The sequence below is a fragment of the Lissotriton vulgaris genome, chromosome 3_1, assembly GCF_964263255.1.
Source record: "Lissotriton vulgaris chromosome 3_1, aLisVul1.2, whole genome shotgun sequence".
Taxonomy (NCBI): domain Eukaryota; kingdom Metazoa; phylum Chordata; class Amphibia; order Caudata; family Salamandridae; genus Lissotriton; species Lissotriton vulgaris.
This window is the reverse complement of record NC_141689.1, coordinates 1,959,034,155-1,959,047,824: the sequence shown is the minus strand read 5'-3', so window position 1 is coordinate 1,959,047,824 and position 13,670 is coordinate 1,959,034,155.

The window sequence follows — 13,670 nt, the reverse complement described above, 5'->3', positions numbered from 1 at the left end:
CACACACACACCCAAAGCCACACACACACACACACACACACACACACACCCAAAGCCACACACACACACACACCCAAAGCCACACACACACACACACACATCCAGAGCCACACACACACACCCAGAGCCACACACACACACACACACACAGAGCCACACACACACACACACCCAGAGCCACACACACCCAGAGCCACACACACCCAGAGCCACACACACACAGAGCCACACACACTCACACACCCAGAGCCACACACACTCACACACACCCAGAGCCACACACACCCACCCAGAGCCACACACACCCACCCAGAGCCACACACACACACCCAGAGCCACACACACCCACCCAGGAGAGCAAGCACAGCGAGGGGGCAGGGAAGCAAGCACAGCGAGGGGGCAGGGAAGCAAGCACAGCATGGGGGCAGGGAAGCAAACCAGGGGGCAGGGAAGCAAACCAGGGGGCAGGGAAGCAAACCAGGGGGCAGGGAAGCAAGCACAGGCAGGTTGCAGGGGAGCATGCACAGCCAGGGGCAGGGGAACCAGGGGGCGGGGAGCAGCACAGCCAGGGGGCAGGGAAGCAAGCACAGGCAGGTTGCAGGGGAGCAAGCACAGCCAGGGGCAGGGGAACCAGGGGGCGGGGAAGCAAGCACAGCCAGGGGGCGGGGAAGCAAGCACGGGCGGGGACGCAAGCACGGGCAGGGAAGCAAGCACAGCCAGGGGGCAGGGAAGCAAGCACACTAGTCACTAGTAGGTTTCAAAAGAGATCCTGGGCTGCACAATTTTGAGATCAAGTATTTGTGCAACAGCTGGCCGGAGATCCCTACTGGAATACTGGGAGAGGGTATGAACCCTCTGCCTACTCAGAAACGCAGATAAGGAGCAAGATTACACTTTCAAGCAGGATGAAACAGAAAGCATGATGATCAACGCATAACCAGTGCTGCTGCCACAGCCAGAGTTAAAAAGGTAGAATAAGGTACGAACAATTAACATCACTTTTTTACTGCTTATAAATAAAAATCACCTGGCTTTAAAACACACTGTACTCTAATACAACGATCATTAAACCATGTTTCCTCATGTAAGTAATGAGGAGTGCTTTTCATAATGAGGTTTACTGAGTTACTGAAGGGCACGTAGGTAAGCAGCCATTCATACTCTGTAGCACGCAAAATGTATTTAATTACTTTCATTCAAGTTAAGAGGGATTCAGCATAAGCGAGTCCGTGCCAAACTCACGTTTTGATTCACGCGTTTAGTTTTTGTACCTTCCACAATGCCTCCTATTTGTTCATCCTTTTTCACAATAGTAAGCGGTTTTTACAGCACGTGTCCCATACAAATACTTAACAATGATATACCTTACACTGATCCCCACGCCCAGAATTCTTATATTTTCGCCTTGCCTGATAAGTATTATATGAGACACCCCAAACATTTTCTCCGTTAGTGGGCTAAAGGTAGAATATCTAGATTAATCCCCTCAACTGATTAAGAGCTACTACTGTAGTTCTTATTGGATGCATTCATAGTGGTGCAATTGATGCCAATGAATGCGTGTTTACAGCCTTCTCCCCATAGTGGGAATCTCAGGGTGTTGGTGCTGTATTTGTTACCAAGCGTATACTTGGCAGTAGGAAGTAAGCTACTGCTTGCCGAGTGCGCCAACCTTTGGGTGTATCATGCCACCTGGGTAGCTCCCGTTTAGTGCATCATAGGATACTCTTGATCAAGTTGCCCGTCTCTAATTATGTGCAAATGTAGATAGTTACTAATAGAGTCCCTTACTGTTCACGCTCATTGATTGCCCTCCATATGGATGGGAACTGTAGAGCGAGCAGACCAACCTCTCGCTCACTACACTCAATCTCCCACGATATTCACAAGGCGCATCCTATATGCTACAAAACATTGATTGCTCGAGGCATATAGGCTGGAGGTTCCTGTTGTACTATTTTTTCCTGAGATGGGGGGACACCATGCGTAGGACACACACACCATGATGCTCAGATGGGGTACCCTGCCCATGTCGGGTGTGGTCTCTCTAAACCTGCTGTCAGCTGCTTCCCCTCCTGGTTTCATTGCAAAATATGAAGTTTCCTTACTCTCCTTACCTCACTGTCCACTACTTCATGATAGGCCGGTGGAGGGTCGAAGCCTCCGCGCCCGCTGCGACTGCCCTCGCCACTGTCCCCACGAGGGCCGCCGCTATCCATGGGCTCATACCCGCCGTAGTCCAAGCCCGGCCGCTCGTTTGTGAGCAGCGCCACCGCTTCATTGATGTCATTTTTTGCCAAACGCAATGCTTTCCGGATGGCACCAGGGTCAGCGAATCCCATGCACAGCAGGGTCGTGGTATGCTGCTCTTCTTCGCTCTCCATGTCACCCGTGCGCACAATCTCCTGGCCACTCACTGAGCTCCGCACCTGACACTTACGCTCCTGCGCGCCGCCATCTTCCCGGCCCTCCCACTTCCTCCCACTACCTCCCTTTCGGTGAACAGAACGAAGCCACTGGAGCTGCCAATCTCTTGTCACGTGACCCGACAAAAACTGATGGAGAGCAGGGAGTAACATCGTGATGAGAGACATAGAAGTAGGACACAAAATAAGCACGTTACCCAAGGGCTCAGAGACTGGAAAATGCACCCCGAGGCAAATGCTGTGCTTTGGAAACTTAACTACGGATAGAAAAATAGGATATTCTATTTTTTTAAATGATGTGACCAGACACTGTTCGTGTTAAATTAATGTACATTTTTATCCGAAGAAACATCCCACTTCTTACTCATACCCTGCGGAGGACAGCCGGGTGGGGAAGGACGGGAGCGAGAGCACGAGACGGGGCAGGCAAGGTAGGACAGGAGAGATGAGAGAGAGGGACAGGGAAGCCAGAGAGGCGGGAGAAGCGAAGAGGTCCCGGGCCGCGCTGTGATTGGCTGACGTCACGGGGGTGTCCCGGGCCGGCAGCCAATCGCAGCGCGGCCCGGGACAAAGGGGCGGGGCTTAAAAAAAGCACCAGAAACGCCCCCGAATCGCGTTTTCAAGAGAAAGCGCGATTGACAGCCTCTGTCTCCCAATGGCTAGCCTCCATTTATGGAGCTAGCCAATTGGAAACAGAGGCGGTCTGAAGATCCCTACTGAAAACAAAAGTTTTCAAACTGGGAGGGGCACTTCGTGCCCCTCGCCAGGTCGAAACCTAAAAATGGGCGGATACTGCACACCCGAACCCTTGGGGAAAGTACCTGAAACTATGTGTGGAAAAGCTGGAGCTGGAATCAACCTGGAAATTAGGGACAGATAAAGCAAGCCTAAGTAAATTAGCCAATGCGGCAGTAAAAAGGAAATCCTTTTTGGAGGATAAAGAGACATTGGCAAAACGTCGGCATGGCTGGACTATCATGAACTCGTATACAAACTCAAAACCACTCGCTTACCTATTATCTCACTTTAGTGGCCATTTAAAAAAGGCTTTTATTGATTATCGGATGGGGATGCACATTTCAAAAGACTTATTACCGTCCTGGAAACCCTCCGACCAGAAGGAGCAATGTCGCCTCTGTGGGTATAAAACTGAAACCCTTGCCCACTTTCTTTGTGTTTGTCCTGCGCTGATAGGACAGAGACGACTGTTATTGAAACCTATTTTTAACGCGCTAAACATACGCTCTTGTAGACACGCTGTTACAAGCTGGCTTGGAGGTTCCTCCATAATCCTGGCATGCCGCGGAGTTAAATTCCTGGCTGAAGTAAGAAATCGCCTTGGACAAATTGAAAAGGGGGATCACCAGGTTGGTGGGTTACCAGAAACTTTTTTAACATGATGATCGTTCACGTTTTGACCCCAATTTTAATAGAAGCAGAGAGTTTATAACTCTAGTAGTTTTAATCCATTTTGTATCGCTATTTTATTATGCGAATTTTGTAATAATTTTAACCAATTATGCAAATAAAACTTTCATTTGATTTGATTTGAGTAGTTTCTGCTCAGTTTTATTTAGTAAGATCTGTGTAGGTCAGCGGTGTAATTGACTGTGTCATCGTGAGACAGACTAGGCCAAGAGTGAAAGGGATTGGTCCCAAGGGACAAAGAACAGAAGTGCAGCAAAACTGTAGAGACATCTTTAAAAGCGATGGATCGGCTCCAAATAAACTATCAAGATAAGTCGAAGAGGAATGTTTAACCTTCCTCCAGGGACCTGTAACCAGTGCATTAGTGGATTGCACATGATGACTCTCTTCCTGGTTTGACTGCCAATTTCCTTCAAGGTCACGGCGTCGTCCAATCACTGCAAACATATGCAAATGCTAATGGAGATGGGGTTACCCAGGGTCAGCCAGTAGACGCACAGGAAGTGTGCAGTAAACTTGACACCACAAGCTTCGTTCATTCGCATTTTCAGGACTCAGTGGTGAATATCTGGAAGGGAGAGATTAAGAAAGATAGTGGAAAATACCAAGAGAGAGAGAAGGGGTTGGAAAAAAGTGTCATCCAATCGTTCGGTGATTTCAGAGTCTTTATTTAAAGGAGCCAATCACAAAAGGCGGGAGGGAGCACACTGACCCCACTCGCCCGGGTGCATTGTGGTAAATGCAGTGCCTGATAACCCTCACTTTAGCTGAACGTTTTTAGTATCACTCAGACTCTTACATATATGTATGTGTTGGTTAAGGAACAGAACAGCAGGCCTGACGTCATCCTGCAACAGTGTAATGGTATTTAAAGACCCGTCCACTGATGGAGACGCCTTTTTACCCCGCCTCCCCCCTCACCTTACCACTGCCCCCGCGCGTTTCCACTTCTCTCTATACTTTCTCTGCTTTTCCTGTTTTCACCCTCTGCCCCCGCTCCTCCTTTCAACCGTTTTGTTTTCCTTCCGTCTCTGCTAGTCTCCCCTGCTGGCCTTTCCTGCTGGCAGCCTTTTCTGCCTCCCCCTGGATGCGCTCATCCGTACCTGCTGTCTGACATACATCGTTTTTATCAATGTACCGTATCTATTTTTTTTCTTTTGTAAAGCGCTCCGATGCCCTTGGGCCTGGTTCATGCTATAGAAAACGGCATCTGTAAATACATACATTAATAAATAAACAAACTCTTGCAGCCTGGGGGGCTTTTCACACCCCCTGGCTGAATCCCCTTTATCTCTGAGAATGTCACAGAAAGGGGGCGGAGGAGGGGTTGGAGACAGGGGGCGCCGTGTGTGTGTGTGGGGGGGGGGGGATGGGGGGGAAGGGGGCTTCTCTTAGCTCTCACATGCAGAGGGCGCTGCCTGCCTGTCACCGCCCTTTATCCTCATGAGGTCGGTAGATTTCAAATGGGTTGAGGCGAGGGAGCGGCTGTTATGCTTTAACTCTGGTTAAACAACTAAAACTAAGTTATTACTCCTAAAATATACACCCAGACAGCACCTAATATTGGCTTTGTGAAAACTGTCGTTTTTAAATCTCAGAAGGTTGACCCGTTTGTTGTCAGTCTGAGGTATCTCTCTTTCCAATTAGCTTTTTATTTATGGAAAAGAAGCCTGTAACTTATGATGCGTAAAACAAAATCTAAAACTTTTATTTAACTTTTCTATGATTGGTTGTGTATATTTGTCGATTTGGACGATGCTCGTGTAGTAGTAAAACCACTTCAAGGCGCTAATAAAACCACGTGGTCACAGACTTCATGCACTATCCTATGAATGTGTCACAAACAAAGCATGCATTCTTCTCGGAGTTTGTAAATTTGTGACGTCACTTCCTGTGATGTTGTAGTGCACTGCCTACCGTAATTAGTCCCCCATCACTTTGTTTAAGGATCTGCTCGCCAATCATTGAGAACGGTGCCACAGACACTCCCTGCCTCTCTCTTACCACAGCTGCCTCTCTAGAGGGGGGCTACAGCACTTCTCAGAGTGGGGGGGGGGGGCTGTTTCAACCTCGCTGCACTCACCCAAAAGGGCTGTGCATAACCCGAGGGCCTCATTTATGGGATCTGGCGGCGGGCAGTGTGTTATACTTGCCGCTCAGCCAGTGAGTGTTGTGTAGCATGTCTGTGCATGGCGGCGCTGCGGAATGTTGCATGAGTGAGGCTGGGAGTGCTGTGCTTTGGAAACTTAACTACGGATAGAAAAATAGGATATTCTATTTTTTTAAATGATGTGACCAGACACTGTTCGTGTTAAATTAATGTACATTTTTATCCGAAGAAACATCCCACTTCTTACTCATACCCTGCGGAGGACAGCCGGGTGGGGAAGAATGGGAGCGAGAGCACGAGACGGGGCAGGCAAGGTAGGACAGGAGAGATGAGAGAGAGGGACAGGGAAGCCAGAGAGGCGGGAGAAGCGAAGAGGTCCCGGGCCGCGCTGTGATTGGCTGACGTCACGGGGGTGTCCCGGGCCGGCAGCCAATCGCAGCGCGGCCCGGGACAAAGGGGCGGGGCTTAAAAAAAGCACCAGAAACGCCCCCGAATCGCGTTTTCAAGAGAAAGCGCGATTGACAGCCTCTGTCTCCCAATGGCTAGCCTCCATTTATGGAGCTAGCCAATGATAGACAGAGGCGGTCCAAACATCCCTACTGTAGACAATAGTTTTCGATCTGGGAGGGGCTTTGCCCCTCGCCAGGTCGAAACCTAAAAATGATTTCAGTTACACAGGAGAAGGGCATTTTGAAATCTATAACGAATCAGATTTGATAAAAGCTAGCTATTTTGACATTGATAGAATTTCTAAATATCTGAGAGAATGTGTCAGAAGGGGAAGGTAGAATCATGCTACATTGTAGATTAAGAAGCCTATGACCTCTATGGATTCAGTAACGGAGAAGAATTATTTGTCCATCTACCCAACTGGCTGATCTTGAAAATATGTACTTTGTTTACATATTGCTGTTCTCTTTTGGACTTTGCCTGACAGTTTGAAGGATTTTAATTGATATCTCCACTTTTTCCTTTTTTTCTAGTAAAAGTAAAAGAAGAAACCTTGGTCAAATGAACTTTAACAAATATAAAATATGGTCTATGTGATCATGAGTCCACTGGGACATTATTATGATCTTGAGCAATTGATTGACTGTTTTATCCACTGGTGTTTGATGAAATAGATCAGCAGGGAATACCAGGGAAACCCTTGCCATAGCAGTGCTGAGAATCTCCCTTTAGCGCCTCGCAGCATTGGGATGCCAGGCATGATGGCACTGGGAATTTCCCTTGCCACAACCTTATAGAATATTTATTTATTTATTTATGGCATTTGATTAAGCGCGAACAAATGCCGGTGGGCGTCTCGGTGCTGCGACATCTGCAACAAATTCTCCAACTGCTTATGTATATTTTGAGATATTACTGATTATACAGCCAAGTTTTTAGCTGTTTACGGAAGGACCAGAGAGAGGGACTAGTCCTGATTGACTGAGGTAAGGTATTCCACAGTTTTGGAGCCGTGACCAAGAACCAGCGGTCTCCCCAGGAGACGGTCTTGGTGCGAGGCACCACTAGATCGTTGAGAGTAGTGTATCGCAGTAATCTGGGGGGACAGTAGGGAATCAGCTGTTTTTTAAGAAACTGAGGTCCCTGTTTATATAGTGCCTTATATACGATACACAGAGTTTTGAACTTAATCCGGCTTCTGATTGGGAGCCAGTGATAGTTTCTGATTGTATCGGTCACAGACTTGTATTTGGGGATTCTGGCGAGGAGTCTTGCTGCCGCGTTTTGTATAGTCTGCATTTTATTGATTACTCTAATCTGAGCATTAGCAAAAAGACCATTGCACTAGTCCAATGTGGATAACACTAGGGAACTTACAAGGGTTTTACCGGCACTTTCAGGAAGGAAGGGAATGATTTTCCTTATTAGTTTAATTAATGAAAAGCTGAGGATGCTATTTGGTTGGCATGAGAAACGAAATTGAGGTGATCATCAAAAACAACTCCCAAATTCCTTACCTTAGGGGCAGGTTTAGGCAGGGTTCTAAAAGACGCAGGCCACCAAGCGGGGGACCAGCTTGGGGTGAGTTGTCCAAATATGACAACCTCCGTCTTCTCAGAATTGAGTTTTAGACAATTGGAGGCCATCCAGTCTCCAATTGCCAGCATACCTTCTTTAAAACTCTCGGCCACCTTTTCGCCATTATTTTTGATGGCCAGGACTAACTGCGTATCATCTGCATATGAGGTTAGGCTCATCCCGTGTGCTCGAATGATATTGGCTAGGTCCGACACGTAGATATTAAAAAGTGTCGGACTCAGGGATGAGCCTTGTGGGACCCCACATGGCAAAGACAGATTAGTCGATTGGAATGTTCCCAGGGTGACAGCATGAGTTCTTCCTGACAAAAAGGATTCCAGTAGGTCTTTGGCTGCTTGTTGAATGCTCATTTTTTCGACACGATCGACCAAGATCGAATGGTCGACTGTGTCGAAAGCTGCAGATAAATCTAGTAGCACTAGTACTGCTGTTCCTCCTTGATCTCGAATGACTCTAATGTCATCCGCAGCTTTGATAAAGGCAGTTTCAGTGCCATGGAACTTACGGAACCCAAATTGGGTACTATTGAGTAAGTGATGTTCCTCAATGAATTCAGATAACTGCGAATTCATCGCTTTTTCTGCAACTTTTGCCAAGAATGGGAGACTGGCTATCGGTCGATAATTTTTCACATCATCCTTGTCAAGATGTGGTTTTTTTAGGAGCGGTTTAAGGAGAGTTTTTTTGAGTGTGTCCGGATAAATCCCTTGATCCTGTATGGGCCTCAGTAATGTCTTTGAACTGTGTAGATAGGGGCACAGGAGGTGTGGAGTTTATGGTATTTGTGGGGTTATTGGTGTTAGCAGAGAAAGCTGAGTAGATATCATTGACCTTTGTGAAGAAAAAAGTTGCCAATGCGTCGCAAAGGGATTGAGAGGGAGGAGGGTTTAAATCGGGGGAGTTCCCTGCTAGCTGCTTGGTGGTGTCGTAGAGTTGTTTGTTAGAATTCTTGGCTTGCTCTATCCGTTCACTAAAGTACTTCCTCTTGGCCTCGGTGATCATAGCTTTATATTTGGCAAGCATCTCCTTGTAGCGGGTTTTACTTTCTTCGTTGTAAGACTTCCACCAATGCCTCTCCCTGTTCCTACAAAGTTGTTTCTGGTTCCTAAGGTCTTCAGTAAACCAAGGAGCAGAGGGGGCCAATCTGTTTCTGGTCACATGTTTAAGGGGTACCAGTGAGTTCGTGGCAAGACCCAGCCAGTCCTGGAATTGCTTGGTGGCTATGTTGGGATCAGTTGATAGTATTGGCTGGGAGTTGTCAAGTAGAGTTTTTAGGCTTGAATTGTCTATGTCTTTCCAAGCCTTGAAAGGTTTGCAACTGGAAGTAAATACATTGGCTGTTGGGGCTTCATTGGTGGTAATTGTGCCCAGAATTGCGTGGTGGTCCGACCATGTGAGTGGGAGGATGTCAGTTATGCGAAAATCCTCTAGATTGGAGAAGATGCCGTCCAGGATGTGACCGCCGTCATGGGTGGGGGAGTTGACCAATTGATGGAGCCCAAGGGTATCCATGTCTGATAGAAGGGAGGACGTTTCCCTGTCGTCTGATTTCTCTAAATGAAAATTAAGGTCGCCCAATACCGTTAAAGATTCTTCAAGTGCTAGGGATTCCAGGATGGTACTTAGGTCGGAAAGGAATCCTGAGCGTGCTCCAGGTGGTCTATATAAGAGTATTCCTCTAAAGTTATCAGAGGGGGATAATTTAATGGCAAATTGCATAGCTTCACAAGTGGATGAGCGAATTGGGGAAGTCCTGACAGTATATGTGTCGCGAGCGATAATAGCTAGCCCGCCCCCTTTTTTTGCGTGGTCTGTCCTGTCTGTAAACCTTAAAGCCACTTGGGACCGGGATGACTAAGTCTGGGTCAGATGTACTGTCCATCCACGTCTCAGTCATGAACAATACGTCTATATTCCTGTCCTTTACCAAGTCTGCTATGTCTTGTCTATGTTTTCCAAGTGAGCGAGCATTGGTAAGTGCTATCAAGGTGCTCTTTGGGATTTTCTTGTACCCAGAGTTGGTTGTTTTGTTTACCAAAGGAATGATAGCCTTACAGTGGGGACAAATATGCGTGGATGATCCTGGGACGAGTGCAGGGTCAAACTTAGAGCAGTGACTCATGTGAGGTGGGTGCAAGTTATGCAGCATAATGTTTGAATAGTGGATACTAGGAGCTGTGTATAGAGAAGACTTGCACATTTCCACTAGCAATCCCCCATTGCAGTCTCGCTTAAATGGAGGCCATGCGATCCTGGCCAGTCGCCTTGGCAGAAGAACAATAGGCGCGGATGGTGGGACCCAGAGTGTATGGAATAACATACCATCATCTGGGTATATTATACGGATAAAGCCAGTCATCTCAGATTCCCACGCCTTTGAATATGGTTAGGAATACATTATCCCACACATAAAATGTGTACTACAACACATTTAGAGTGCCCCATTGTTTCTTTCCAGAAATATAGAGGATATAACTAAGAAGCAAGACATATTTTTTATAACCTTGGCAAAATTAAAAAAAATTGAAGATATTAACCTAGCACAATAGCTGTCACAGTGAGCTAACTGTGTGGAGGGAACATACGTTTAAGACAGGAGCTCTTAATAAGGTCAGAACAAACAGTCTAGGGTAAACCAACAGATGAGTCAAGAATAGTGTGAATGGTTGAACATGGAAAGTAATTATGCTGGAGGGAGTAATGGTCTTCTAATTATAACACAAGGTGTAGTGCTTGTTACAAACATTTATAGGCTACCAATCTAGGAAAATATTATGAAGGACACCAAAGATGAGAACCTGTGAGAACAGCTTAACCTCCTCAACATGAAAATGCAACTTGTACAGCTGTTCACAAGGGACATCAGGAGAAGGAGACGAGCTCTCCAGAAAGCAAGTTTGAGGTAAGACCGGTGTCTGGTGATGTCAGAAAATTCAAATGTTTAAAGACTATCCGACTGGCCAGGGACAGCAACAACTTGCTGCTACTCTTCACATCCATTATCACTTCCCTGAAAATGCGGCATCATATCAACCGATATGAAGCATAATTATTCGATCTAGGAGAAACTATAAGTGTATCACAACCATGTTCTGGCTGGAGCAGCATGGCAAGTCCTGGATGCACTCAAATTCTCACATGGATGCCTTGCCATTTCAAGAGGCTCCAGTAGATACAACAGGCGCAGTGGGTCTAACATAACAGAACAACATAAGTTACCCAGGTTCTAAAAATCATATACATGTGCATTAATTTACTATAACTGCAGAGGAAATGCCAGCCTCAACACACAGTTGATCTGCGATGCATAATTATGCATCATTGCAGACTCTAAACTCTGGGATGATACAGCCATATTGGACACCAGGAGGGTCTGAACAAAGAACCACATACCGGAAATGAGTCCTACAAGATGAAGACTTAGACCATCTGCCCACTACTCTAGTCACTAATGGCTCCACAGCTCTTCTTCTAGGTGAAGGAGGCTTCTACTTGAAGACATGTTGAGGACACTCTACCACACCCCATTCGCCATGGAACAGAGGATTTGCATTATTGCAATCACAAGATTGCTCTAGAAAGGAATAGAGTCAGCACTAGAACATTTTGCCAGATACTATTATGTTGCATATTAGTGTTACAGACTAGTACCTGCAAATAGTTTTTTCCATACATGCCACATATGCACAACTCCCACTGCCATGTCAATCTTGACACTAATTATGTTCTTGTTTTCATGTATTCTGAAGGGAAGAGGTCATTCTGAAGTAAAGAGACTATCAGGCCAAATAGGATATGCTGTCTCAATGTGAACATCACCACAACCAAAAACAGATCTGAAAACAGGCATGCATTATACACGAAAGTCAAGCCCAAGTTAGCTGCCAAACTCATGAGAATGTTTTGTGTTCTTGAGAGACAACCATAGATCCATGGGAGATCCTAATCAATTTCAGAACAGGAGATTATCCCATACAAGAGTGGAAATGGCAGTTATTGCCAAGCTGATTGTATTAAGCAAATAGACCAGAGGAGAACTGGCATCGAGTCAGGGAAAAGAGATAACAAGGTCATCAGCCAGGCCTGTTTCCCAAAATGGGGAGTGGCAGTAGTTGTTGACAATCACGAGCGCAAGTGAGCACATAAAGCTTGAGATTATATTTCGAAGGGCAGACCATTACAAGGCACAAATTAATGCTTAGGCCCTTACATTGTATTCACTAAGAGATCAGAAGCCAGTGGAAAAACAACAGCAGTGGAGTTTGACGTTTCTGTGTAAAACATTTTTAGGTTCCAAATAAGAGATGTTGCTATGGATCAGCCATTTCAACTTTGAAAGCTGCTTTTCGGCCCTCCCACATAAAACAAGGAGGGATGATTCTCTAGACTTTGCGATGGCAAAAGCATAAGAGTCCATTTCATTGATCAGGGGACAAGAGACAGACATGCCTATCTTAAAACCTTATCCCGGCACTGTTGACTCCGACACAGAACAATTGCCACAGTTGGACGTCCAGAAAGAGTAATCCCAAGAGTTCTGTTTTTTTCCAAGACCATGAAACTTACCTGTCATTAGCTTTCAGTGTCTACAAGTTGAAGAGGGTCTGATTATCATCGACAAACATATGAAAAGGATAGCAATGAAGCTAAACAAGCTTGGCAAGTGGCTTAAAAATGTAATAGTCCTAATGAAAGAAAGAGGAGCCTGGGGAACTACACTTTTGGTATGAAAATTAAAAGAGAAGGAAATCAATCAAACACACAAAATCCCTAGAAGTAGGCAAGAAAAACCTCCAATCCTGATGCCATAAAGGTCCCTAAATACAATGTTATAGTTTATGGTGTCAAATATGGTTAAGAGAGGCATACAGGACAACAGGAGGACCAACATTGAGGCACTGCTGTCATCAAGCTCACCCCAGGTCATAAAAAATTAAGATATACACTGACCCAGTAAAACTCTGGGCCCAAAACTTAGCTGAGACAAGCCAATAAATCCAAAACAAAACAAAACTGTGACAAACAGCAGTTTTCATGGTTCGGCTATGTTCACAAGAACATTTTAAGTCCACTGCATGCACAAGCATATTGTTCCATAGATGCTGAGTACAAGTTTAGGTTTCATCACTGTCCCATCCTATTCTGTTACTGAGTATTGTAATGTGTTTACCTGTTTTATAATGTGTCTGTGAATTAAAACAGATATCAATCAGTGCCATTTGTTTTTTATGTGAAGGTGCACAGTTGAGAACATTGTATGTGTTTGTTACATTTTGCCAATCATATGCATATCTAATTTGAATTTAAAATCATAAATATCCTTACGACACAATTTGCCCGATAAATAAGTCTAGGACCAACTGTTTTCTACCCTGTTTTTGTTAAAGCTGCTTCCACATCATTTTTATGAAATAAAAACAAGATGTGTTCCACCACACAACCCTGCCTACCCCACGTTTGACAGAAAAAGGGGCAGAGCACTCCCCACCATCCCTGTACTTGACATATGCAGTCAAATCCACGCGTAAGCACGGCATACAAAGGCCCAACTCTTCCTCCAGGCCAAGAGTGCTTAAAATACCCCACAACATGAGTCTTTTTAATCAATCAAATGTGCATGAAAGATCCAGGATTGCTTAATAAATGGGGCTGGATTT